Raw genomic sequence first — 23,977 nt, forward strand, 5'->3', positions numbered from 1 at the left:
AGAGACAGCGATGGAGGTGACCACCAGCAGCAGCACTGCCAGCAAGCAGAACCTCTGAGCAGCACTGAGAAGTCAAAATGCTCATCCCCAACCCCTGGCAGATGGAAACACACAAAGGATCATCCTTCCCCCACCCAGACAATATAGCCTGTGAAGAAAAACTGGGCACAGCAGCACAAAACAGGTGAGGACTGAGGAAAGAGCAGAATCTGAGCTCTCTATGTCAGATATATCCATGGCTCACATCCTTAAACCACACCCAGAGATGCTTTCCTAGATTAACTCAGCAGCCATGAAGATACTCTAACTTTGCCTACGAATTTTATAAAAAGCAAAGGGAAAAAAATCAGAGATACAAGAGGTTTCCCTCAGAGGAGAAAGCCCATGGCAGCTCCAAGTACCACAAAATCCCATTACACCTTCACAAGAAACCACGAACCCATGAAGAGGCTACACCTATCTGGAAAACACATTAGGTTTTGGGCTTGAAAGAAGGAATATTTCAGCAACCAGCACATGAAACTGTGCATACTGGAAGTTAGCATCATACACACAAATGTACATAATAGGTTTGGGTTTTTTGTGGGTTTTTGTGTTGTTGTTTTTTTTTTGTTGAAGCCCATACAGTCACACAGATCTGAACAATCAAATAAATTTACTTTATTTAACACTAATTACTTTACTGGACCTCATATGTTACATACACCCCCAAAGGTTCCACAACAACTTGTGGGACACTCACAACAGGAGTCAGGTATGTGCTGTACCACATTCACAGACTTCCTGCCTCTCTTGAACTCAGACATGAAGGACAAAACTGGACCTTCACAGCTCCTGTCCTCTTCCAGGCCAACCATGAGAAATCAGACTGCCAGCTGAAAAGGCTGCTGAGTGACTCATGGGCACAGGAACAGCTGATGCTGCACTCGTTTGATCTGCAGGCAGCAGTAAGACCTAATTCTACTGCTTTTAAGGGATTTTATCTCTGGAGACCACAGCTACAATTACTTTTTCATTTCTACTCGTAAATTGAAACATAGAATAGTCACTAAAGGAAATCAGTGCTACATTTTTGTGCATTAAGCAGAGCATCAGCTGAGTAGAGGAAGTAACAGCAACAGGGCCAGATCATCACTGCACCTGAGTGCAGGGGCTTAGGCTCAGCCTGGGAAAGGTTGGGGCTGTGAAAGTTCCTGTTTAGTGGAGTTTGCCAATGAATATGCAGCAAAGTCGAGGAGGAGAAGTAACAGGAGGTGTGGATGTGGAGGTGAAAACAACTTTATTCATGACAAAATGAAGTGAGTGTGCACCAGTCCTATCTCTCATGATCTGAAATGGGGCAACTTAATGGGATTAAATCAATGGCCAGGTTTCCAGTGAGCAGCAAAGTGTAGATGCTCCAGTCTGAAGGCAGTGTGCCTCCTCCACACTCTGTTGATGTGAGGCAGGGAACCGGGCCAGGGACCATCCTAGTCAGCAATAAAGTAAAAAGCTACGAAAGATAAATACATGGAAACCCTCACTAGCTATAATTTCTGTTGGCTCAGAACCATACGAGGGAAAAAAAGAAGAAAATGTATAATTTAAAAAAAAAAAAAAAAAAAGAGTATGCCACTTGCATTGCCCAAACCAGCAGAGTTTTGCAGAAAAACCCCTTCACATTCAGTAGGTCACTCCTGACTTAATGATCAGTGTCCAGCTGGTTTCCCTCTCACAGTTACAGACCCTGGAGAACTCATCAGAGAGCTGCCAAGACACTTCTTGGACCTCCTTGGCTTTGGGCAGTTCTTGCCAAGCCCGGAGCCTCAGGAGCATCCCACAGCTGCAGGGTGAGAACAGGGTGCCCAGACAGGCTGGAAGTGTCCAAGGCCAGGTTGGATGGGGCTTGGAGCAACCTGGGATAGTGGAAGCTGTCCCTGCCCATGGCAGGAGGTGGGACTGGATGGTCTCTGAGATCCTTTCCAACTCAAATCCACATGATCCCTGACACGAAAATCATCCATTACAGCCTGCACCTGCCGTGGGAGCTGGCACTGCTCCCACCTGAAACAAAACCAAGTCTGAACTTGCAAAAAATGCCCCATGTCCCAGAAATGGCAGTTTTGTTGTGTTGTTTCTAAGTTGCTGTGCTCCCCCACTCATCTTTGATCAGAGGGAACACGCCGACAAACTGCAAATTACTTTCATTATCCCACCACTTCAGAGTTTTACATTCAGTTAACATAGCTAAGTGGTATCAGATCCGTCTTCCACTCACAAAAGCCGGCATATGGATGTTCTCATTAATCAGAAAAGGCAGACAAGACATTTTTCCAGTAAAAAGGAAGTATTTCCCTTGGAAGAATCTCAGTCCTTTGCCGATGGAAAGCGTGAATTATAGAAAATAACTGTATACTTTAGATGTAACAAATAAGCTCAAATATTAAATTTGAAGACACCATTCCCATCTTGGGATGTTTCCATGCCACAAATCAATGAAGCCTGGGAGATTCTCTCTCTCTCTCTCTCTCTCTCAGGAAGCCTTGCTGTACCTTTGCCCTGTTCTTAATTCTTGTCTTTAGCATCAACTATTTATCTCCACTGGGGTGAGGACAAGAGCTGGCTGGATCCTGCTCTGACCCAGCACACTCATCCTTTTATTTGTGTATCCTACAGCTTAAGGTGCAGCTTGGGCCTTGTGGCAACACTGATGAGCATTTGCAACTTCAGCAAGGGTAAAAAAGAGGTATCTAGAAGCTAAACAACACATCTGTGAGCAAATATTACAGTGTAGTAGATATCCAAATTAGTATTAGTTTGTCTCATCAAAAATTAATTACAATCTACCTAACTGCAATTGAATAAATTAGTTGGGCGTAGAAAAGATTAAATATTTAAAGTGGCTGGTGACTGAAAAATAATTGAAAACATAACTCCTTGCTTAAATATTAAATTTCTTTTATTTTTATTGCTAGTGTGGCCATTAAGAAATGAGAGTTCCATATGTGTGTGCATTCATGTAGATGGGTATGGCACATATGGAACATGTTCATGTTCATTCTTCTAACTTCCCTCTTTCCCTAAAACTAACCCTGGGTAAATATTTTCAATGAATAAAGAAGAGCTCCACTGGCAGAGCCAGAAGGCTGCGAAACAGGCAAGGGAAAACACATTTTTACTGCCAAGTATTTAGCAAGGTCACCTGCCTCTGCAAACGCAGGAGAAGAGATCCCCCAGCAGGCTCTGAGCACAGCAGGGGATTACACCAATTCATTAGCAGGTATCCCTCTAATTACAGCCTGGGACGTGAGTCCCCCACAGCTGGGCAGGGAACAACCACTGCTCTTTGCCTTTTCCTCGGGATCAAGCTCAGAGTTTCCTGCTGAGCTCCAGGACAGCAGCAGCACAAACCCACCACAGGCTCCAGCTCCAAGCCAAGCTCTCCGTTATCCCAAAGGATGCTCCTGGCTCCTCACAGTCCTGCTGGAAGCTGTGGGAGCGACAGCTCACCCTGTCAGCTCCAGCTCTGGTATAGATCTCACATTCATTTACTGCAAAGGTGACACAGGTGAAGAAGGGAATAAAATGAGACTTTGAACCCCTCCTTCCAGAAGGCTAATAGTAAAAAATTGGTAGCAATGCAATTCTGGCACATTTCCAACTATAACACTTAGAGTGCTGCCCACAGCCGTGTCCCAGACACACTTTATCATTCACCATGGCTCAGTGCAAAACATAAATAAAACAGAAGTCATCAGCACTACTGGCACTCAGCTGTTTGGAGGCTTTTTTTTTTTTTTCCCTGCCAACAAAACAAATAGTGAAATAGGAGAGCTGCAATTCAAGTGGCAACACTCACCATTAGAAATCTGGTGGGGGCTGATGGTGAGATGGGAAATGAACTCAATTACGGAATGCAGGCAATAATAAAATGAAGAATATGTTGACTGAGGTTAATACAGTAGAATACTGTGATACTGCCAAAGATCAGCATTGATTTTTGTTATCCAAGTACAAACTAACAGTATCCAGGAAAAATGAAATAAGTGGTTAATCATCCTTGTTGAAGGAATTATTCCCATCAAAACAGCATCAGTGTTACATTATGAGATTCAAGAGTGTAATTAATATCTTGCTGTGTTAGAAAGTGCTATGACACTGCACAGGTTTTGCTGCTGTTGCACGTAAGTAAATACTTTCTGAAAACGAACCCAAGAAATGCCATGGAAATACTTCCAATTTGAAATAATATAAACTCCTTTCTTCAGCAGGCATTTGGTTTTCACCAAAGCTGCTTCTCAAGTTCAAAAGCATTAAGTTGCAGGTTACTGTCTAACTCTCCAGCTGCCAACACTGCATTACACTATTAAGTGTTTTTATTATTATTACTCCTATTATTACAGTCTGCTTAGACTATAAAATAAGATCTCTTGGGCTCCTCAGACTCAAACATTTACATCTGCCCTTGTACTGAAGCTCTTTCAGGGGATTATTCTTTCTTCTGCCAGTTCAACTGAAAGCAATGATGAAGTTACTGCAATGCATATGTCCTTGTCAAATAATGCCTTCAAAGGGTTGGCAGCACATTTGTGGGAGGAAAAAGCAACACTGAACTCGCTTCAGCAGTGAGTAGCAACCAGCTTCCATTTAACAGGACAGATCCTCAAAGTAATTGAGAAATGAAATGAACCCAGTTCTCCCAACAAGAGCTGACAGGTTTGTACCAGAGGCAGCTGTGTGATACAGCCTTCAGTGATGGAACAATATCTAAGTGGATTTCCTCTTACTCTAAATTAAAAAGGAAACAATCCCGTCACTCATCTCAGTGTCACAGTTAAACTACAGGTCTCACTTCCACAGTTACTGGTTCAAGCAGAACTCCTCATCACAAATTTGAAACAAGCTTCTCCAGCCCCAAGTGCATGGCATCAACATTAACTTGTTTTCCAGCTCACTAACAAGCTTCATTTCCAAATTTAGGATGGCAGAGTCCTTAACTCACTGGTGAGGAAAAGTCAGCACCTTTCTTTATCCTTTTCATCCCTTTTACACTGAGCCAGGGACAGATGTTTTGCAAAAGCTGGGACAGATTATCACTTTTCCAGCTTTCCCCTCTCCTCCTGTGGTTCATGTGCCCACACAGCTCTGCCAGGGTGTTCCCAGGGCTCCACTCTGCAAGCACAGCGCTGCAGGGCTGGGATGTGCTGTGAAAACCTCAGCTTAACCCAATGGAAACAAAATTTACAGCAGCACCACAGAATTATGCTAACCAGAGAAAAAACATTTTTTGATGCATCCCAACAAAAACTTCTACACAAACAAGTAAGTGCTCTGAAACTGTTCTGGGATATATTATTTATGTTCTATAATTGAAGTACATTCCAGGTTGAAGAATGCTGTTTATTACTAGAAGGTCCCAATACCTTTCCATCTCTTTACCATAGCTGATAGCACATTAAGTGGATGTTATTACAGGATCAGGACATGAGAGCATAAGCTTTTTACACACACATACTATACTTCTCTATCAAAGGTATTAACTTGACCACTATTAACTTTAATATCTTTTGAACTCAGCACATTTCTATTTTGCCACCCAAAACTGACTTCTCTGTATCTTCTTCAGATGTGCTTGTCTCTTTTCTTTTTTTTCTCCCTTTTTTCCTCTTTTTTTTTTTTTTTTTAAGTTTAATTTTGTTTGGTTGAGGGACTCTCTTTGGAACACTTAAGATAAAACTTCCCAACCTTTCTGGCACTGGCTGCAGTCTACTCTCCCTGGAATCAGTGAGCTTTACAATGGGCCTGCATTAACAGTGGTCAGAAGTAAAATCTGCTTTTGCTGTCCTGATCTGTCACTGCTCAGAGATTTTTATGTTGCTGCCACTTCTAACCCATATCCTGTTGGAAAATGAATAAAGAAATGAATACCCCTCCATCTACTATTCAACATCATTGCTAAGAAAATCTTTCATCCTTTGATTAAGTTACTTATCTCCAAAGTCAATTTACTCTGTAATGTTATTGTTTATCTCTGTGGAACATACTGGGATAAGCTGGTATCCCAACTGTTAGAGAAAATACAAGTTTATTGGATCCTGTGGCACCTGGAGGACACACAGCTGTCAGCCAAGTGTCAAGCCAGAATCTGAGCAGGGTTTTCCCTTACAAATTCAGGTTATTATTTTCAAACTGTTGTTTTTAAAAGCCATGTATAGCATCAAATTCTGCTGCATTTCCTGAGAACATGCCTCTGCTTTGATGCTTTAAGCCAACTTTAGTTGTATTAGGAAAAACAATTGTGTTTTGGTCATTTTGCAAACTTTGAGAAGTTTGGATAAATTTGTTGTTTACGAAGTCCCACCCATTGCTGCAGCTCTTACAACCACAGGGAAGGTAGGAGTCAACAAAGCCCATGGATGACACAGGCCCCACACTCAGTGCAGAGATCTGTTAGCCTGGAGAGTGTATCAGATCCAACAAAACTTTAAAAACACCAGCCTCACTTCCAAAATGTCCTTTTTCCTATGTGGATCATATAATTGAAGAGAAAGAAACTAAATTTGAACTGGTAACCAGCACAGAAGCCTGGTAAAGCCCTAGAGCCTTTAAGTGCTTTGATTTCAGAAAGGAATCCTCAGGCTCTTCAGGAATCTGTCAGAAAGGACAGAGCAGGAGGACACAGGAGAGGGCACAATGTGATCTGGCACAGCATCAGGGATGAGAAAAGGGGGAGCAGGTGACTGGGGAGTGCACTGGGGAGCCAGAAGAGACTGAGCAGACCTGGGGCTGTGGGAGGATGCTGAAGCTTTCTAGGAACAGTTGTCAGGAGTTTGCAGAAAGCTGATGCAAGTTAAAAAAGACCACAAGGAAAGAGAAGCACTTGCAAGCCCCAGAGGTTTGCCTTCCACCACACAGCCACATTGCACTTGCAAATCACAACTCCCTTAATGTTCTCTCCCCTTGCCAAACATCCACAAACATCCCTCTTCAGCCTCCACATGGGAGAGATCTCGAGTTCACCCATGCAAACATCTCCTGCTGCCGGCTCTCAGAGAGAGAAGGTTTTCTGGACTTCGACAAAGTCAGCAAATACCTGAAATACTCTAATTCACCCATAAAATAAAGCAGTGTCACGGTGCTGCCATGGGGAAACGCTGCCTTAACGTGCTGTAAATCCTAAAGAACAGAGCAGAAATACAGCACCTGGCAGAGCCAGCCTGAACAGCAGTGCCTGAACTGCCTTCAGTGCTTAGGTGCCCCAGAGCAATCTTTGATTTTGTGCTGAAAACCAATCCAGCTAAAAGGGGACCATGGAACATCAGGGTGTTTAGAATGCCCTCGTTACAAAGCAGGATGGGTTCCTGTCAGACACAGCTCGAGGCTGCTGACTCCAGGGCCAGACCCCAGCCAGAAATATGTCATTAAACCCAGGTAGAGCTTGGCATGACATGAAAAGACTCATTTAGCCACCATTGGCAAAGAAAACATCCAGGGCACCTCAACCCCATCTAAATCTAGACATGGTTAAAGTACAATAATTAAATACAGCTTAAAACCACTTCTAACAGGGCAGCATTTGAGATAGAAATTGGCCTTTTCACTGATAAAAATTAGTATTTCCTACAGGTGCACACTGATACACGGGGTTAGCAGTGCTTAGAACTGAACAGCCTGTGCCATCAGGTGCTGGCATCGCTGCTCTCCCACCCACAGCTCATCACACCAGCACATAACTGTGTCCAGTTAAAACATCTTTGGAAATATGAACCCACAGACATCATGCATGAGAGTTTAGCATGCTCTTCTTTTTAAAGTGCTTCTAAGACTCTAGATAATATTGTTGTCAAAAACAGACTGCAGTTCTGTATGTATTTAAGCCAACTACCACAAGTTCAACTCTAAGGTTTATTTTTTTTTAGTCCACTACAGCTTAAACAATTGGATGCTGCAAAAAAACCTATAGCTACCTATCTGCATAGCACTGCAAACAGTTTGAACCCCACTAAAATAAAATTCATTGACTTGAATTATCTTTGGTGTGACTTCAGTGGGCCTTTGCCAGGCATAAATTTGCCCACTGGCTTCTGGGACATGAAAGTACTATGAAATCACAGCTTGTAGAAATGTCAATGAGGAGGTTTGGATGTGGGCAAGCCTGTGTATCGAGCTCTTCTCATTACAAATCTGCAAACCTTTGGCAGTTTGCAAAATGCTGCACTAAGAAACATTTTGAGGAGCTATAAATAGACTGTTCAGCCCATGATAAATTATAATGTGTGAAGACTGCAAGACCAGAAATGCCTATAGCTCTGGGTTCTCAGAACAAGCTTTCAGGACTTCTCTGACCAAATTTTCAGCCTTCAGGTTTTCATCTGTGTGTGTCCTTGTCTATAGATCAATGTCAGAGCCACCTCTGAGCTTTTCCCATTTCTAACAAAATGTAGTCTTTTTAAGAGTCAAAAACTGACACCAGTCATACAAACTGAAATGCTCTTGTGACATCCCCAGTTTAAAAAAGTAATAGAGAAAGGCTCAAGTCCCTACAGTCTGATGTCCCTGAAACTTCTAATTTTCAGAAGCCAAATAGTTTCACTGAGTCTCACAAGAAAATTCAGATATTTTGATTCAACCTCCTGAACCCTTGAGCCAGCTTGAAGTTATAGCCACATACTCTGCTCCTGGGGATCAGCTACAGAAAGGGCTGAATTTCACCAGCTCTGAGCTGCATTCAGAGTAGAAATAGTTGCATGTTCCTAGTAACTCATCTCTTATCAAGAACAGCTTTTCTGCTCTGATTGCTTGCTAAGCTGACATGGGAGGACAGCACACACTCCTCACAAAAAATATGGAACAATAAGTAGAGGAGGAAAAGTGTATGATCAAATTTGCAGTCTGTGTAACTCAGACTGGAGTTTTTAAAGTTAATGACTACAGAGTAATTCTTTTCCTTCTCAGATCCATACTGTGCATTGTGGTTTCCCAATCAATCCAAAGAGCTGTGACAGCCACTATGCACCGACAGCCATTGTACAGTGGCCATTACAATTATACACAGGCAATTATTGCTGGGCCAGAAACTCATGGGAAATGTGCTTATCCCTTCCTATTTCACTGTGAAAGGACAACAAAATGTAGTTAAAGTATATATTAATGGTTTTTCAAATAATATACTTGATTACATCTACAGCAGAATATTTTTTCTTCATGTTTCTATAATGAATCTGACCATGAAAAGCAAATTTATGCCCACAGTTTGTATCATTATAAACTCAACTCATTTGATGTGAAAAACCTACAGTTTAATTGCTTGATTTAGATTTTGGCTGGTAAAATGCGTACTGAAACATTACTATTTTAATTATGTTAATTTATAACTGAAAAGCTAAATTTGCAAAGGCAATAACATTAATTATTTACTTGCCCATTAAAGCTGAATATTTATTACCAGGATAATTGGCTTCATAAGTCTGCCAAAAAAATTAAAAACAAGTTTATGTACTGACTTACAGAGGATTGAGTGATACTGTAGCATCTCTCTGCAGGTTGTGTGTGTTTAATGGATTACTCTGATATACAACTACATTTCTGTCATTTATAGTCTATTACATTTAGTTTTTTTTCAAAAGATTTTCTTTTTCTTTAGAAAGATGCCATTTGTGACTCAGAGCAAGCTCCTTTGCTGCTCTTCAGCCAAAATCCTTTGTGCAGTGTGAGGGACTTCCACTGGTCTTAATAATTTATGAAGATTGCATCACACCTGGTCATCTAAATGCTCACTGAATATAGGATTACACTGGGTTAAATCAACTGAAAAGGAAAACAGTGACCCAAAATAATCCAGCTCACAGCCAGAACAGAAGGGTTAAGGAAAAGAAAACCAATAGTGAGGAGTCTCCACCTTTGCTGGTATTTTAGCTTAATTTCCATTTGCAAGATATCAAATATATCCAATGTTTGTTTATGCACGCATCCTCAAAGTAATACTAACTTACTAATGCTTACAGAACAATTTCTATATTACCTTGATGTAGGATGAAAGGCTAACTTTGATTGCTGTCTAGACACAAATTCTAATTCCTTTTGGCAATGTCTTTCACCAAGCAGACACCTTCCCTTACTGCTTATGTTCCTTACATATGTGACTTTCCCAGCAGGGACAGGATCACTAAAGAGCTGCAGCACCATGGCCACCAGCAGGAGACAGGATGGACTTCTCTCACTTCCATTTTCCTTTAGGCCTGGGTGAAAACCCTCTTTTTCTGAGGTCTGCAGAGTGCAAAAATTAACCTGAAGAGCCAGCCTTGAGGCAGCGCTCATGGAGACAGTAACTAGGATTCCAATCAATATTTATGTATTCAGGCATCCTCAAAACAGGATGATTACATCCAGATTACAGTCCGAAATCCCATCCATGCTGTAATTATATTGCCAAGGAAGGACAGAAACATCCATGAAAGAGAGGCAGTAGGTCAGTGGATCTGGCATCCCATCTTAAGTGAGAAGGAATGGGTTGAACCACAGCTTTAAACTTTGCTCTTTCCTGCAACTCCTCTGCAGCTGCCTGCAGCCCAAAAATGTGGAATGTCTGAACCTCAGTCTTGGGGAACAATAATCAGGCTTTAAATATCTGCAACTCCCACTGCCATCTCACATGGCTGGATACAGGCCAGTTATTTTTATTGTTGTTGTTGTTATATTATTATTATTATTATTCTGATAGAGGGGAAAGAAAAATCAAACCCCAAAACTTCTAATTGAACATGTGAGGTTTCTCTGTCCATGTGTAGCTCTCACACTACAAGAGACTTCTGTCTTCTCTCAAATTATGCAGGACACTGATCCTCTTGCCAACAGGGCAGACATGCCAGTATCTCTCACTGCCAATTTTCCCTGATTACAAAAGCAGCACAGCTCAGTATAACCCAGCACTGCATGGATACGAGACACAAAAGTGGAAAAGCCAGAAGAATTTGCTCACACCCACACCCAACCTGGGGTGCTGAAGACACATCTTTTGACAGGTGTCAAAAAAATGCAGTGCCCCGAACGACAAGGGGTGATATTTCAAGTGAAAATGTTAAATCAGGTTGGAGATGGAGCTGTTCCATGCCCAAATCCAGGGCATCCCAGGGGTTTCAGGTGAAGGCTCACCCTCAGGCACAATTCCCACGGGCACCTGCACAGAGTGCAAGGCTCCCCACTAATTCCTGGATTTAAACCAGAACTGGAGCTTTCTCTGCTGCCTGCTTTGCTCAGGGCTGCAATCAGCTTCTATTCACCAGCCATGGAAGCAAGGCTCCTGTCGTGTATCTGGGAGTTTGGTGCAACACTTCCTTCACTGACAGCCTGAGCAGATCGGAAATGATCCATATGGTGACACTCACTCAGACACAACGATGCTACTTTCAAGGCTTTCCCTCGGAAATATGTGACTTGCCTAAATACATCTGCAGCTTCTTCCTCTCAGCAAAGCCCAGACCAATGAGGTAATAGCTAAGAATCACTAAGTGGGGCAGAGGAAGAAATTTTTCTACCTTTAAAAATTAGTTACTTAGAGCAAAGGTCAAAGTTTCAGAAATAGTAATTATTCAGAAAGCTATTATGAGTTCAAGTCCATATAAAACTCATTTATTTGTAAAATGCCTCACTGGAATTTAATTTTTTTTTTTAAGAACTTGGTTAACGCCAATGTAAAAAATATTTCTTGGGGAAAATACAGTATTTCAAACTAAAACCCAAGCATTTTTATTTAAAAAGCTAACTCCAGGAGTTTTGTGCTGTTCCATTTTGATCTCAGCCCAGTGTTTCCTGGACCTGGCCTCTCCCTTGCTATCAAGGTATTAATGGTTTGGCACCAACCAGTGCCAACACATCAGACTGTGAATTCCACATCAGCTCTGGCACAACACTGCAAACCTCACAGATGAGGACCTGGTATGAGGCAGGGGTGGTAAACAAGGATAATACTGCATGACAGACAGCTAGCAGGAGAGAGGATGGCAAACAGAAGATAATTGTCAAGCATGTGGTATTTTTAGCAACAATCAACCAAAATGCCTTAGACATCAATTTCAAGCCACTTAATCCTCTTAATGACATGCTATGGCATTTGTTTGTGATTAGGGTTTCACTTTGTTTTCTATAGAAGATTCCCCTCAGACTGCTGCATTCAATGTGCTTTGTAAATAGTTCTGCCAGTAGGCTGAGTATTAGGTTAGAGTTTACTTATCACAGTGCTAAATTATTCCAGCTGGGTCATTATTAATTCTCCTAATTTTACTGTCATTTGCTATCATTACAACAACGCAGCACCCTATGGATACATTTATTACAGAGCATAAATCCAGGGCTCGTCTAAGCTGCTGGAATGCCTGCTCTGCAATCTTCATGCAAAAAGCCTGAGGAGTGTTTAAAAGGAGTTATCCTTAGGAAAACTTTTTAAAGGCTTACCTCTAGCTCCCCATCCTCCACCCACCCATCATGTTTCTGCATGATGTTAGGTAAGTTTTCAGTATGTGATACTCCACTGCAATACAGGCTGTGGCCCACGGCAAAGCTCTCTCACAGTAAATACACTGGGGAAAGGGATGCTGGAGAGAGAGCAAAGAGGACAGTACTGCAGTCTATGCAATCTCCATTGAGAGAAAGCATTTATAAAAATAGACATTTAAAAATATCCTAATGCATATTCCTCCTCCCCTTCAGAGAATTTATGCACTGCATATATCCTTTTCCTAACACAAGCATATGCTTGATTGGGTCTCGATTCAGCAAATCAATTCATTCAGGGAAGAGCTTTTAGCACCTGTTAAAACCTGTCAGACAAAAACTTAAGCAGATGCTTCAGTGTTTTTCTAAATCAGGACTGTAACTGGATTTACCGGTGCATAAATTGCTACACGTCATACAGACTGTGAAATTTTGCTTCTGTTATGAAGGCAACTGTCTACCTGTCTTGAGTCTGCTAACAAGAGGCTCAAGTTTTAAGCAGCTGCTCTGAAATAGTCCTGAATGTGCCAGTACTGTCCCCTTCCCCACTTGACCTCCCCTCAGTAAAGTTGCAGCATTTTCTCATTACAGTAGACCCCAGATTTACCACAGAGGTACTAGACCTGGTTTTGTTGCTTCTCTCTAAAGCTGCCCACATCCTTAGGGATGTCACAGCAGCCACCCCTCAGTTCAGGGTCCACAGTGACATCCCCTGAGCTCACCTGAAGCAGTGGTCCCTATACAACAATTCTGCTTCATTTTTAATGACTGGGGCTCACCCACACTTGGGAATTGTACTTTTTGGTCCATCATTCAAACAACTGATCAAAATTATTAAGGCAGATACTTCTCACACCCCATGGCTAAAATGTCCAATAACATCTGAGGTAAACATTAACATACTATTTTTAAGACTTTGCTAAAGCCAGGTGTATAGCCAGTGGAAGTTGTTGCAGAGTGAAATCCTTGCTACCTGGGCATATGAAGCTCTGCTAGAAGAGATTTAGTGATCCACTGATCAAGAGCTTTGACATTCTCGAGCCTGAGCTTTCTCTCAGGTATGAGAATATGATGCTCTGCTCACGTGAGCATCACACTCCTGGCTACAAAGTGCTTTTGCTTTCCTCCTCTCTTGGGTATTAGTCACAAAATCAGAAAAAGAAATCAGATTAGTTTGGGCTTAAAGCATGTCAGTTACTACGTGCTGCTCACAGGTATGTGCTCACAGGTAATTTGCTCTGTATCTTCTTGGGTATTTACAAATCTCTGTTTCCCTTGTAGTGTCCTCTGTGATGACAGGTACTATGTTTGCTTTCCTCCAGAATTCTGACAATTGCCCTATTCTCCATAAGCTTCTGAGAGTTGTAAATAATTCAGTGGGTACATTTCATAAGGCCACACTGACCCAAATATATCAGAGTTACCTAAATACTCCTTATCTTGTTCTTGCCTTTGCTCGTAAGCCCTTTTACAGGGAACACTGTTACAGATCTGACACAGTTATTAACCTTTCTGTGAAGAGCAGTGCAAAATAATGGCATTTTGTATTTCTGTCTTCTCTTCTAGTCCATTTATTTGCTTCCCTTTCTTCCTGATGGACTTCTGCCTTCCTCTTACTTCCAGTGCATCTGTAAGTCATTTCATAAGCTTTTATAGCCATAACTGATTTTGCCTCTATGTCCTTCTGATTTTAGCCTACATGGCTGCACAGCTGGTGATGTTCTTGGCCACAATCTTTGGTTTGTCACATTTGTACCAATACACATTGCTGAAAAGCTTTCTTTGCTGTGCTACTCCCTCAAAATCATCTTTGTGCATCGAGCCCCCAAAAGCCTCTATTCCACAGCACTGCTTTAGTTAACGAGTTTGCACAAATCATTTTCAATATGAAAACGTGGGACTTTCCCTCTTCCAACATTTGACACCACAGCTCATTACTCCAAACAAGCACAAAAAGTGAATCCCATTGTTAATCCACTACTGTCTGCCAAAACCCAACCCACTCAGACATTCCAAAAAGAAGTTACATGATGTATCCTATAATTCTGGCCAACAACATACCTGTGTCCTAAGTTATCTGCCTAAAGCCCCACTGATCAGCCCAAGTTGATTTTCCTCACCAAGAGCAACACCCTTGAAAAAATGTCCCACAACCAATTCCAATCAAAATGCCAGCTGCTCTCCACTTAGCCCTCTCTTCACAGCTTCTCTCTTAAATATTCTGGTGGCATCATTTTTTCTTCAATACTTTTTGGATTTTGTACACTTTGGTCATGACCCCTCTTAATCTCTTCTATTCTAATGAATATAAACATAATTTTCTTAACCTTGCCTCCTGTTTTATAACCCCTGAGACCTTTTATCATCTTTGCCAAGACTGTATCCATAATTAGGGTATGTAAAAAAGATCAAAAGGAACGGACAAGGAAGTGCCTACTTGACACAAATTGTTACATGAATAAGCAACATCTTCCGCCAGACTCACCCTTCCCATCCCAACCCAGTGTCAGAGGGCAGGTGGCTGCTGATTCCTGCACATCAGGTGGTGTAGCCAGGACAGGTTTTGTCCCTGCAGGGTGCTCCACTCCCCCCCGAGGGCATTCTGCAACATTCACCTTTTCTGCTGCTTGTGCCAAGCCATTACAGCTGCACACACAGACACCTGCCTTTATTCTCCTCACAAGCAATGAAAATGTTGTGTATCAGACAGGCTGCACACACACACATCGACACCCCAGGCTGGACACTGATCCCTGCACATCCTCACAGGCACACAGGAATAGGGGCAGGTTCCACATTGCTGTTAGGAGGGAAGAGAACACTGACCATTCTTCACACAAAAGCTGCAGATGAAGATAACACAACTGGCCTTCAGTGACCAGCATTCCTTAACTGGACAGATCCTTGAATACTCCACTGATCAGCACAGTAGAGGTTTCAAAGGGATGCACGTAAAACCATGACAATGCCCAGGGCCTGGAAGTTAAACACCTGACTGAGAATATCCCTGTTTACTTATGGGATATTCTGTATGACACTCAGAATTTGAAATTTGCCATAGCAGATCAGACAAGTGCTCTGTTTAGACCACAAAGCTGAATCAAACAGCAGCAAAAGCAGATGCTTCAGGGAAGGATTTGAGAAACCTTTGCAAACAGTTACACAACAACTAAACCACCTGGGCTGTTTTCTTTCTCATCCTGATTCATCAGAGAGTAGGCAAATAACCTAAAAAAAAGAAAGAATTTCTCTACCTCTCTCAAGCATCTCCCTTTCAGTCCTTACCACTGATGCTGAATGGCCTCACTGCTGTGAAATCAGGTCCAACCCTCTGGACTTCAGCTCTTGAGCTTTTGTCCTTGGTGGCACCTTGTCACAGTTTGTCCCCTGGCCTCAGCAAGTCCACAGCTCATCCCACACCCATAAAATATTAAATCACAACCCCACGACCGGCTGTGCTGCCCTTCCGAAAGAGGTTCCCTGCAAAATCTGCTCACACATGAGTGAATCACTCCCAATCTGTTTTGCACAGGCAAATTTAAGGTGTTTTATTATGGAAATGCGTGCCAAAACATCTCCCCACAGGGTGTGGTGCTCCGTGGGGTGATGCAGTTACATGGGGCTGACGCTGCAGTACGCTTTACAGAACACAAGGCTGCAACCTGTTTGTAGTGGGGTAGCAACCTGCTCAAGCATAAAAGGTGAAAATGAATTTATTTGTCCTTGGCACGCTTTGGAACTCCATATCTGCTGCTCAGCAGGTACAGCCAGTAGTAACAACCTGCAGAAGGAAATGGTACTAAAACTGCAGCCCACGCCAAACTTACGACTCTATTTTTCTTCACCATTATTAGCTATCAGATGGTTACTATGAAACATTATCTGCGTATTTCATCATGCCTACATTTATGCTCCGTGAGCAAATCAGCAGCTGAAAATAGCTTTGCACTCCTCCAAGAAACCTCTCTGCCTTTACAAGATCTAAAGTTGGTAGTTCTTTATCAGCACCTTATTTACCGAGGCAATTCCCATGCTGAGCTTCATCCTTACGGAGGGTGGGAGACCTGCAATGCTCTTAATGCCACTGAGCTTTGAAAAGAAAATGCTTGGAAGAGCAAGGGCACTCAGCTGCTTGACTGGGTTAGGGCTGTAGGATGCAACAAACATTTACAGAACAGCTGTTTAGTGCCAAAATATCACACATCAGCTTGGATACTTTAAGAAAATGATTCCATGACATTTGCTTTGTGGATTTGTTTGTTTCATTTGAGTTTCAGAAAAGCTTTTCAGTGCTCTCAGATAAAGCAACAACTTGCTCCTCCCCTCCCACCAACTGCCTGCGAATTTTGACTTTAAATCAACTCTTTGTGGACAGCTGAGTAGCTGCCACATTACAATGCTCTGGATCAGATTTTCATATCGGTACAAGCTTAAAATAACAGTGAAGTTCGTATTTCTTCACCAGATACACATTTGTAGACAAATTCTGCTCATAATTCTGCTGTCCTCCTGAAGATGCAAAGCACAGGAGCTCATCCCTGTTCCACATCTACTGCCTGGGCAGCAGGGACAGAGCTCAGCCTAGAGAGGATTATTATTAAACTACAGCAGGTCCGCCAGTTTTTGGCCTCTAAATCAAGCAAATAATTCCATAAGCTCTCCTCTACTTCTTGAGAAACAAATAATAGGTGGGGAAAAAGCAGTTCACAGAGTTCCTGGCTGAAACACGGCAAACACTGACTAAGAGCAACACGTGCTCTAATTCCTGCCTTTAGGATATAACTGGTTATGGAAAGTCTACATACAGGTGTAACTAGGCAATTAAATAGCCACAAAGATCTATGAATGTTATTAAAAGTCTAGGTGAAAGAAGAAAATTGCAAAGTGCAAGCCTGGGAATACAAAACCACCAAAGAAAAAAAAAGAGTAAGAGCTTCTTTTAGACTTGGCTGCTGGTTAAAAAATAGAAAAGGAAAAAGAAAAAATATCTTATTGCTTCTTACTGGCAAAGGTGCTGGTTTGACAGCCCTGAAGAGAGATCTATTTATTTAAAGTAATGCTGGCAGCAATGGCACATTTCTTCCAATATGCCCAACCCTGTATCTATTTTCAGTTCCATCAGTAAGCTAAAGGTTAAAGCTATTTATTTAAACCCACACCCACATGCCATTTAAATTGACCCAAATTATTGTCTGAGTTGTAACCTCTCTGTATTAAAGTCCCCTTAGGGGCTGCTTCTTCATTTCAGGCTCAAAAAATTCCTCCCTCGCAGGATAAAAGCAGATAAGGAGCACTTCCAAATAGAAATGGAGAAGGAAATGGGGAGGAGTTCAAAGAATGCCTCTTGGTCTTGTGGATACTGCAGAAAACTTCAGTTTCATTAGATAAATAACTAGAGAGGTTAGCTCTAGTCATATTAAAAGATGTCACTGCCATTCCTGTTTTAAGGATTTCTTAAATATATATATATAAGAGAAAAATGAAAGAAAGAGCCTACATATTCTGCTTGCCTTTGTAATGCAACTGGAGTGAAGCCCATCAAAACATCCCAAAATGAAAAAGAAAAGTTGGTCCCAAACAATCAGCCCACAGTGGAAATAATCCTCTGCCAAAGGGCCAGGGGACAAAGAGGACCGAGGAGGAACAGGAGCCTTTTGCAGCCAGGTACTGGTTAACAGGAGCAAAGTGCCATCCCAGGAGTGAGATTATTCTCTAGGCTGATAAAAGGCAAAGAGAAAGCAGCATCTGGCCTACAATATTTAGCCTTTTCTACACAGTTTAATGCTGTGTGAAGCATGGTAAAAGCAAAGCTTCCTCAGCCCCGGGAAGACAGCTGGCGATGAAACGCAGCAGGGACACCATATGATGGAAGGCTCCTAATTACAAAATCTCTGTCTTGCCTGTCAGAGAAACTGAACAGTGGTACAGGGGAGCTCACAGAGGAGCTGAGGAAAAATCAAGCATGGATAAGACTTGAAATCCATCTCCAGATGCAAACTTTCCCTGCCTTTGAGTACAGCTGGCTCTTGGATCTAGCTCCACCCAAAAAGATGCAGTTCAGAAAGGTGAAGATATTCCCAAAGCTCAGGGCTTGTCCAATTTTAGTTTCTGATGGCGAGCCAATCTTATAAAGAGATTTTCAGTGAAGAATTTCTGTGCTGATGGACCACAGACACCTAATTCCACCAGCATCAGTGATAATCCCTGGAGACCAAGATTCACAAACACAGAGAAAAAACACAAGAGTGGGGGGAAAAACAATCACCCAAGAGGTTTGAATTTCATTTGATGTTCTCTAGACACATAAATAGAAAAGAAGGACTTTCAACATATAGAGAGTATCTCATTATGTACTGATACTGTTAATTGCTATTCAAGTGCCTAGAGGCAAAGACACAGTACAGTTCTAACGAGCTGGAAAGTATTGTTAAATACATCAGCATTATAGAATCAGAACTCCAGAATGGTCTGGGTAGGAAAGAATCTCAAGAACATCTCCTTCCAACCTTCCTGCCACAGGCAGGAACACCTTTCATTATCCCAGGGTGCTCCAAACCCTCTCCAACCTGGCCTTGGATATTTCCAGGGATTGAGCAGCCACAGCTTCTCTGGGCAACCTGAGCCAGGGCCTCCCCACCCTCACAGCAAAGATCAAAATGAGTAAAGTAATTAAAAATGAGGTAAATGCCATCAATACCATAGAAGCAAACCCACAGAGAGCCAAGGGAGGTAACTCCACACTGATGGACAGACTGGCACTGGTATCCACTGAAGCTGATTTAACACACTACACTTCAGCCCCCACTGTGACCACACAAACCCTGCAAGACCCCAAACAGCAGCACCTCACTGAGATCACTGCAGTGACACCAAGGGCCACACATCAACAACCACCTAAACCTGGGCTTGCCCTCCTCCCCTCTTCTTTTGGTGGCTGAAGCTCTTCTCCTATATTAGTGCATCAGAATTCTAGGGGCACCACTGTCTGCTGGGAAGGAAATGAGCAGGAATATTTTCAGCTGCACTGCCAGCAGGTTTCTGCAGTGCCACCAGGGGAAAAAGCCCACTGGAAGAGCTGGCTGAACTCACCAGTAAATATAATTAAGCTCCTGCTAAAGCATATGACTTTGGCTAGATTTGAAGCACAAACAACAAAACTGGTTTATCGGCTTTATGCTGAGTAAGAAAGGGATAAAGAATTAGATTTTTACAATTCAATGTGAGCAAACTGCAGCCCTGCAGAATCTGCATCATCCGGACTGCGCGCGGGTGGCAGAGCTGGGTGCTTCATTTTTGAGACAACAGCAGATAGATATTTAAAGCTATTGCTCTAAGGGCTTAAATAATGAGTTGTAAATTAATTCATTACCATTTGCTGTATAGCTGACGGAAAACAAGTCAGATCTCATATGCTGTACAAGCTTTCCTGAAAACTGACAGGTGAAGCTTTTGCCCAAGAAACAGAAGCTCCCAATGCTTGAGGCTCAGTTTGCTTCAAATCTAAGCATTTGTTTCCCACCAGTCAAGTTTTCATGAACTGCGGGTAAATTTGACTAATTTTGGTTAAAGTTTCAAAGTTGACAAGTATGTGTGTGGAAGAGAGACTGACAAAACCTTTCAGTCAGCAGCTTTGATATATGCTTCTTAATTATGCTAAAGTATTATGAGATCCAAACAGCTCAAACCAAAACCAAGAGGAAAAATTAGTGCTGCTGTTTGAAAAAGAACAAACAGTAACAAGGAAAATCTGTTAAAAAAATAGTAACACGGATTAGTAAACACAAAAGTCAGGCAGAACAGTACACAGACTTTCATTTCAAAGAGGAAAAAACGGTCCTAGAAATTGTCAACTAGTAAAACAAGACTGATAAGCATTAACTCTCCACAAAATTAAATTACAGTTTAAAAAAGAAGAAAAAAAGGAGCAATGAAGCCTGGTAGAAAAAAAAAAAGACTGAATTAACATATCAAAGGAAGAAGATAGGAGAGTAATCCAGAGGGTAATACAAAAGAAAAGTTTAAGGGACACCTTGGGATAAGTTTTCTTTGAAGTACTGCACTTCCTAAAATAATAGGAGGGTTATCTAAACACGCCCATCATGCATCACAATTATTGTACTACACTTTTACTTACAGAAAATTCATTGCATAAGTGGAGAGTTAAGTGCTCCTGTGGAAAAGGCCTAATTAAGAAGTTCTCATTATGTGTGGAATTAGTACCAGGACACAGGAGCCAAGTCTGTATTTCAGAGCCTGGGCAGGCACCCTGGGCACACAGAATCCTCCAAGGCAGAGCAGCCTGGGAGTGAAACCTTTACAGCCAGGGAGTTTTATTGAGCTAAAAATGATGTCATTGTCCTAGATCTCACCTCTTCCCTCCCCATTTCCCATCTCCACAGATTCTGCTGGCCTCTGACATCAGATGCAGGTCAACAACAACTGTACCATCACATGCAACTGGCAATGCTCCATCTTCCATCTATGCTGGAGCAAAAAGCCTTGCAGGACATTAAAACAGCATAGACCAACCTCAAATGTGAAGAGAATTACTCAACCATCATTTTGCAATCCCTGCAGCAAATTCTGTGGGAGCATCTCCTTTGTGGGGACATCCCATTTGTCTGCCACAAAGAACCAGACTTCTTTAGACATTTACATCACACTTAGCATTCAAGGAATAATTTCATTTTGGGGAAGGCTAAAAGCTGTGGCACCAGCTGAAGAAATGTCCATTTTCTACACAGCAAGAGATTACTTGTGATTGCACAAGCCCAAAGGGATCACAGCAAAACCCTACCAAAGAGCTCACATTTTGCTTTTTTGAATCACTGGAAATGAAGAGATTGAAGAATTTGCAAGGAAATATGTACACAGGGTATTTCCTGAAGGACCCCATGGGTCCTTTGAGTAGGATAATGCTGCTTCCTTTCCTAAACTCATCCATGTCTCATCACAATCAGGTACAACTGTGGAACAGCTTTTATTTTTGGAGATTTAAGATATAGAAATACTTTACCCTATGTAACTTTTTAACTTTAATGGAGCTATTTTTGCCTCAGTTTGCTCTCCTTTGCCAGCCCAGCTCCATGATCACAGAGCAGTGGTGCACCTAGAGTGGATTTACTTTCCTGAGCTGTATCTGATTTGGATCACTCCAAAGGAGCAGCAGACTCTGATTTCTGAACACTATTTTCCAATGTACAGATGATACAAACATCTCCATGTGATTGATCTACATCCAATGATCAAAAACAGAACAGATAAGATCTTTAGATGAAAATCATTCTGGAAGTTTAAATGGAAAAGCAAATCAGATAATTAAAACCCTGCCTTTAGTGGTACATTTTTTAAAGTGACAAAATCTATAAAAACCTAAGGCAGAAACATTAAGTGCAGCTGAAAGAGAATCATTGAAAACCAAATGAATATTTTAATTCTGTCAACATGGAAAAGAGTATCTAAATGAGATGAAGTTTAGAATAAGTACCATACAGTGTGATTTATTACCTTTTCCCTGTAATTTAAATTACTGTTTCTTTAATATTCACTGAATTCCTCCCATAGAGTTTCAGCCTTAGCTGATATCAAAAGAAAAAGGAAAATGGAAAAAAAAGAAAGAAAAAAAAAGGAAAAGAAAAATAAAAAGCTGAAGGAACAGTGAGTTAAGAAAAAGCCAGTGGTTTTCCACTAGCCATGTCAAAAATCAATGAGACTGAAGGACCAGAGGTAGGATTAATAAAGCTTTCTTCAACTGTAGCTCTGCACTTACTCCCTAAGCAGTAGGAATGGGCTTGTTTGCCAGACAGTCTCTGTGAACAACAAGTTTCAAAGAAAAATATTAATATTCTTGTGTATTTGTAATGCAGCACAATGCTTTCAAAGCCAGATCAGCTGGTCAGGGCAGTATTTTACCCACACACACTTCAGATGATTTATCCTGCCTTTACCTCCTAAGGTACTTCCCTGAAACATGTCCTCTCAAAAAGCAGAGAAAATAAATATATAAAGATACAGATAAATAAATCACGAGCATTTGGTTTGACTGCTTAAAAGAGTCTCCAACAATCACTAAATGATAGGCTGTCAAAACTGCAGTGCTAATTTAATGAAGATGAATTGTTAAATTTCCTTAAATTTAATACAATTAAGGGATGCGTCATGTTTATATGAATTGATCAAAAGCAGTTAGCAGCTTGCACAGATCCATATTTAATAATATGATTTTAATGTTCAGTTGACACTTACCACACAGCCACTTTTATTAAACACATACAACAATTAGCACGGCTCTGTCAGGCCCTTCCAACATTCTGTCATTAAACAAACGAGGATTTACAGGCGCTGTTCCCTACCACCAAACCTCCACGCTTTGATGTAATTACACCCTGAGCAGCAACATCCCATGGCAAGGGGATGGGAGGGAGTCATGCTTTTAAAATAACGTGGCTGTCAGCTCTGCCTGGGGGGGCCAGGGCTGGAATGGGAAGCTCCAGAGGACAGAGCCCCTGAGGAGCAGCAATGCCCATCCCACTGTCCCTGAGAGCCACCACCTGTCCCCATTTCCCAGCCGCACCACTCTCCCACGGCACATCACAAATGATGTGGACAAGGACCCCTGCCCAAACCAGAAAGGGCCCCATCAAGGAGACAGACACCAGCAGAAGGGAGATGTTGGATGAAAATGCCCAAATTACCCCAGAAGACGGCAGGTCCTGTGTACAAAACAAACCCAAAAGGAACCTGAAAACAGTTCTTGCCTCCGGTCGAAAGAGAAACTTCTTTTTCACCTAAAGCCTTGCAAGGAAATGAATTCTGGTTCATCTCTGGCTGCTCCTACAGCAGCAGCTCTGCCAGGCAGATGAGGAGGCTCCAGCAGAAGCAGGAACAGTTCCAAACACAACACACCCCCTTGCCAGGTAATTAACAATTGCGTTAACAATTCCACCTGAGGTTAAAGGACAGGCACAGGGGACACTGGGCATTAATGGGAGCAAATGAACAACAGTCCCAAGGCACCACAGAATATATGGCAAACAAAATGGCAATTCCAGTAGGCACTAAAAGGCATCCAGAGTCTTAATGGCCACTGAGGAGTTTGATTTTGCTAATTAGAGGCAGATTATGACATAGGTTGAAAGCCTCCATTCCCAGTATCCTCATGGCCTCTAACACTTGCTTTTTTTAGAAGATTATTTTTGTATATTATTTTAAAGATTGGAATAAGTGTATTTTAAAGATGAGGATAAATAGAAGCTTTTCATGGGCTTTATTCACAATTTACAAGTTAGAAATCTTTTTTGAGAATCATGTTTAAGACAAAATTTAGGTTCTTTCTGGTGAAAAATCTCACTGCAAGATTCAAACCACTCCCTTACAAATGAACACCAATTCTGGTGACCTCAGCAAGGGTTTTACCGAACAGAAGCATTTCATACAGTCTTGCTGTTGTTCTACATAAAAATAATTTCTATTCCATCCACAGATCTCAGGTCTTAGCCTCAGTGTAACA

At 41.8% G+C, this 23,977-nt stretch overlaps 1 protein-coding gene and 1 long non-coding RNA gene across 12 annotated transcripts in view; one reads left to right on the forward strand and one right to left on the reverse strand.

Moving 5' to 3' along the window:
- The window catches only part of SGCD (sarcoglycan delta), a 301,761-nt gene that overhangs the window by 195,844 nt on the left and 81,940 nt on the right, over nucleotides 1–23,977 (reverse strand). For 5 of the 11 annotated variants that reach the window (XM_086852004.1, XM_086852000.1, XM_086851994.1 and 2 more), the window contains exon 1: nucleotides 19,166–19,269. The exons of 4 other annotated variants lie outside the window; for them this stretch is intronic. The gene's annotated coding sequence lies outside the window, so the exon portion shown is untranslated. Of the gene's footprint in view, nucleotides 1–5,724; nucleotides 5,889–19,165; nucleotides 19,270–23,977 lie in introns of those variants that run through there. 2 more of the 11 variants (XM_086851998.1, XM_086851999.1) reach the window with 2 other exon arrangements.
- On the forward strand, nucleotides 19,333–20,997 carry LOC111935369 (uncharacterized). Its single transcript, XR_002867671.2, has 2 exons — nucleotides 19,333–19,559; nucleotides 20,868–20,997. It is a non-coding gene; the product is annotated as an uncharacterized LOC111935369 (long non-coding RNA).

Source organism: Cyanistes caeruleus, chromosome 15, assembly GCF_971803275.1.
Source record: "Cyanistes caeruleus chromosome 15, bCyaCae1.hap1.1, whole genome shotgun sequence".
Classification (NCBI taxonomy): Eukaryota; Metazoa; Chordata; class Aves; order Passeriformes; family Paridae; genus Cyanistes; species Cyanistes caeruleus.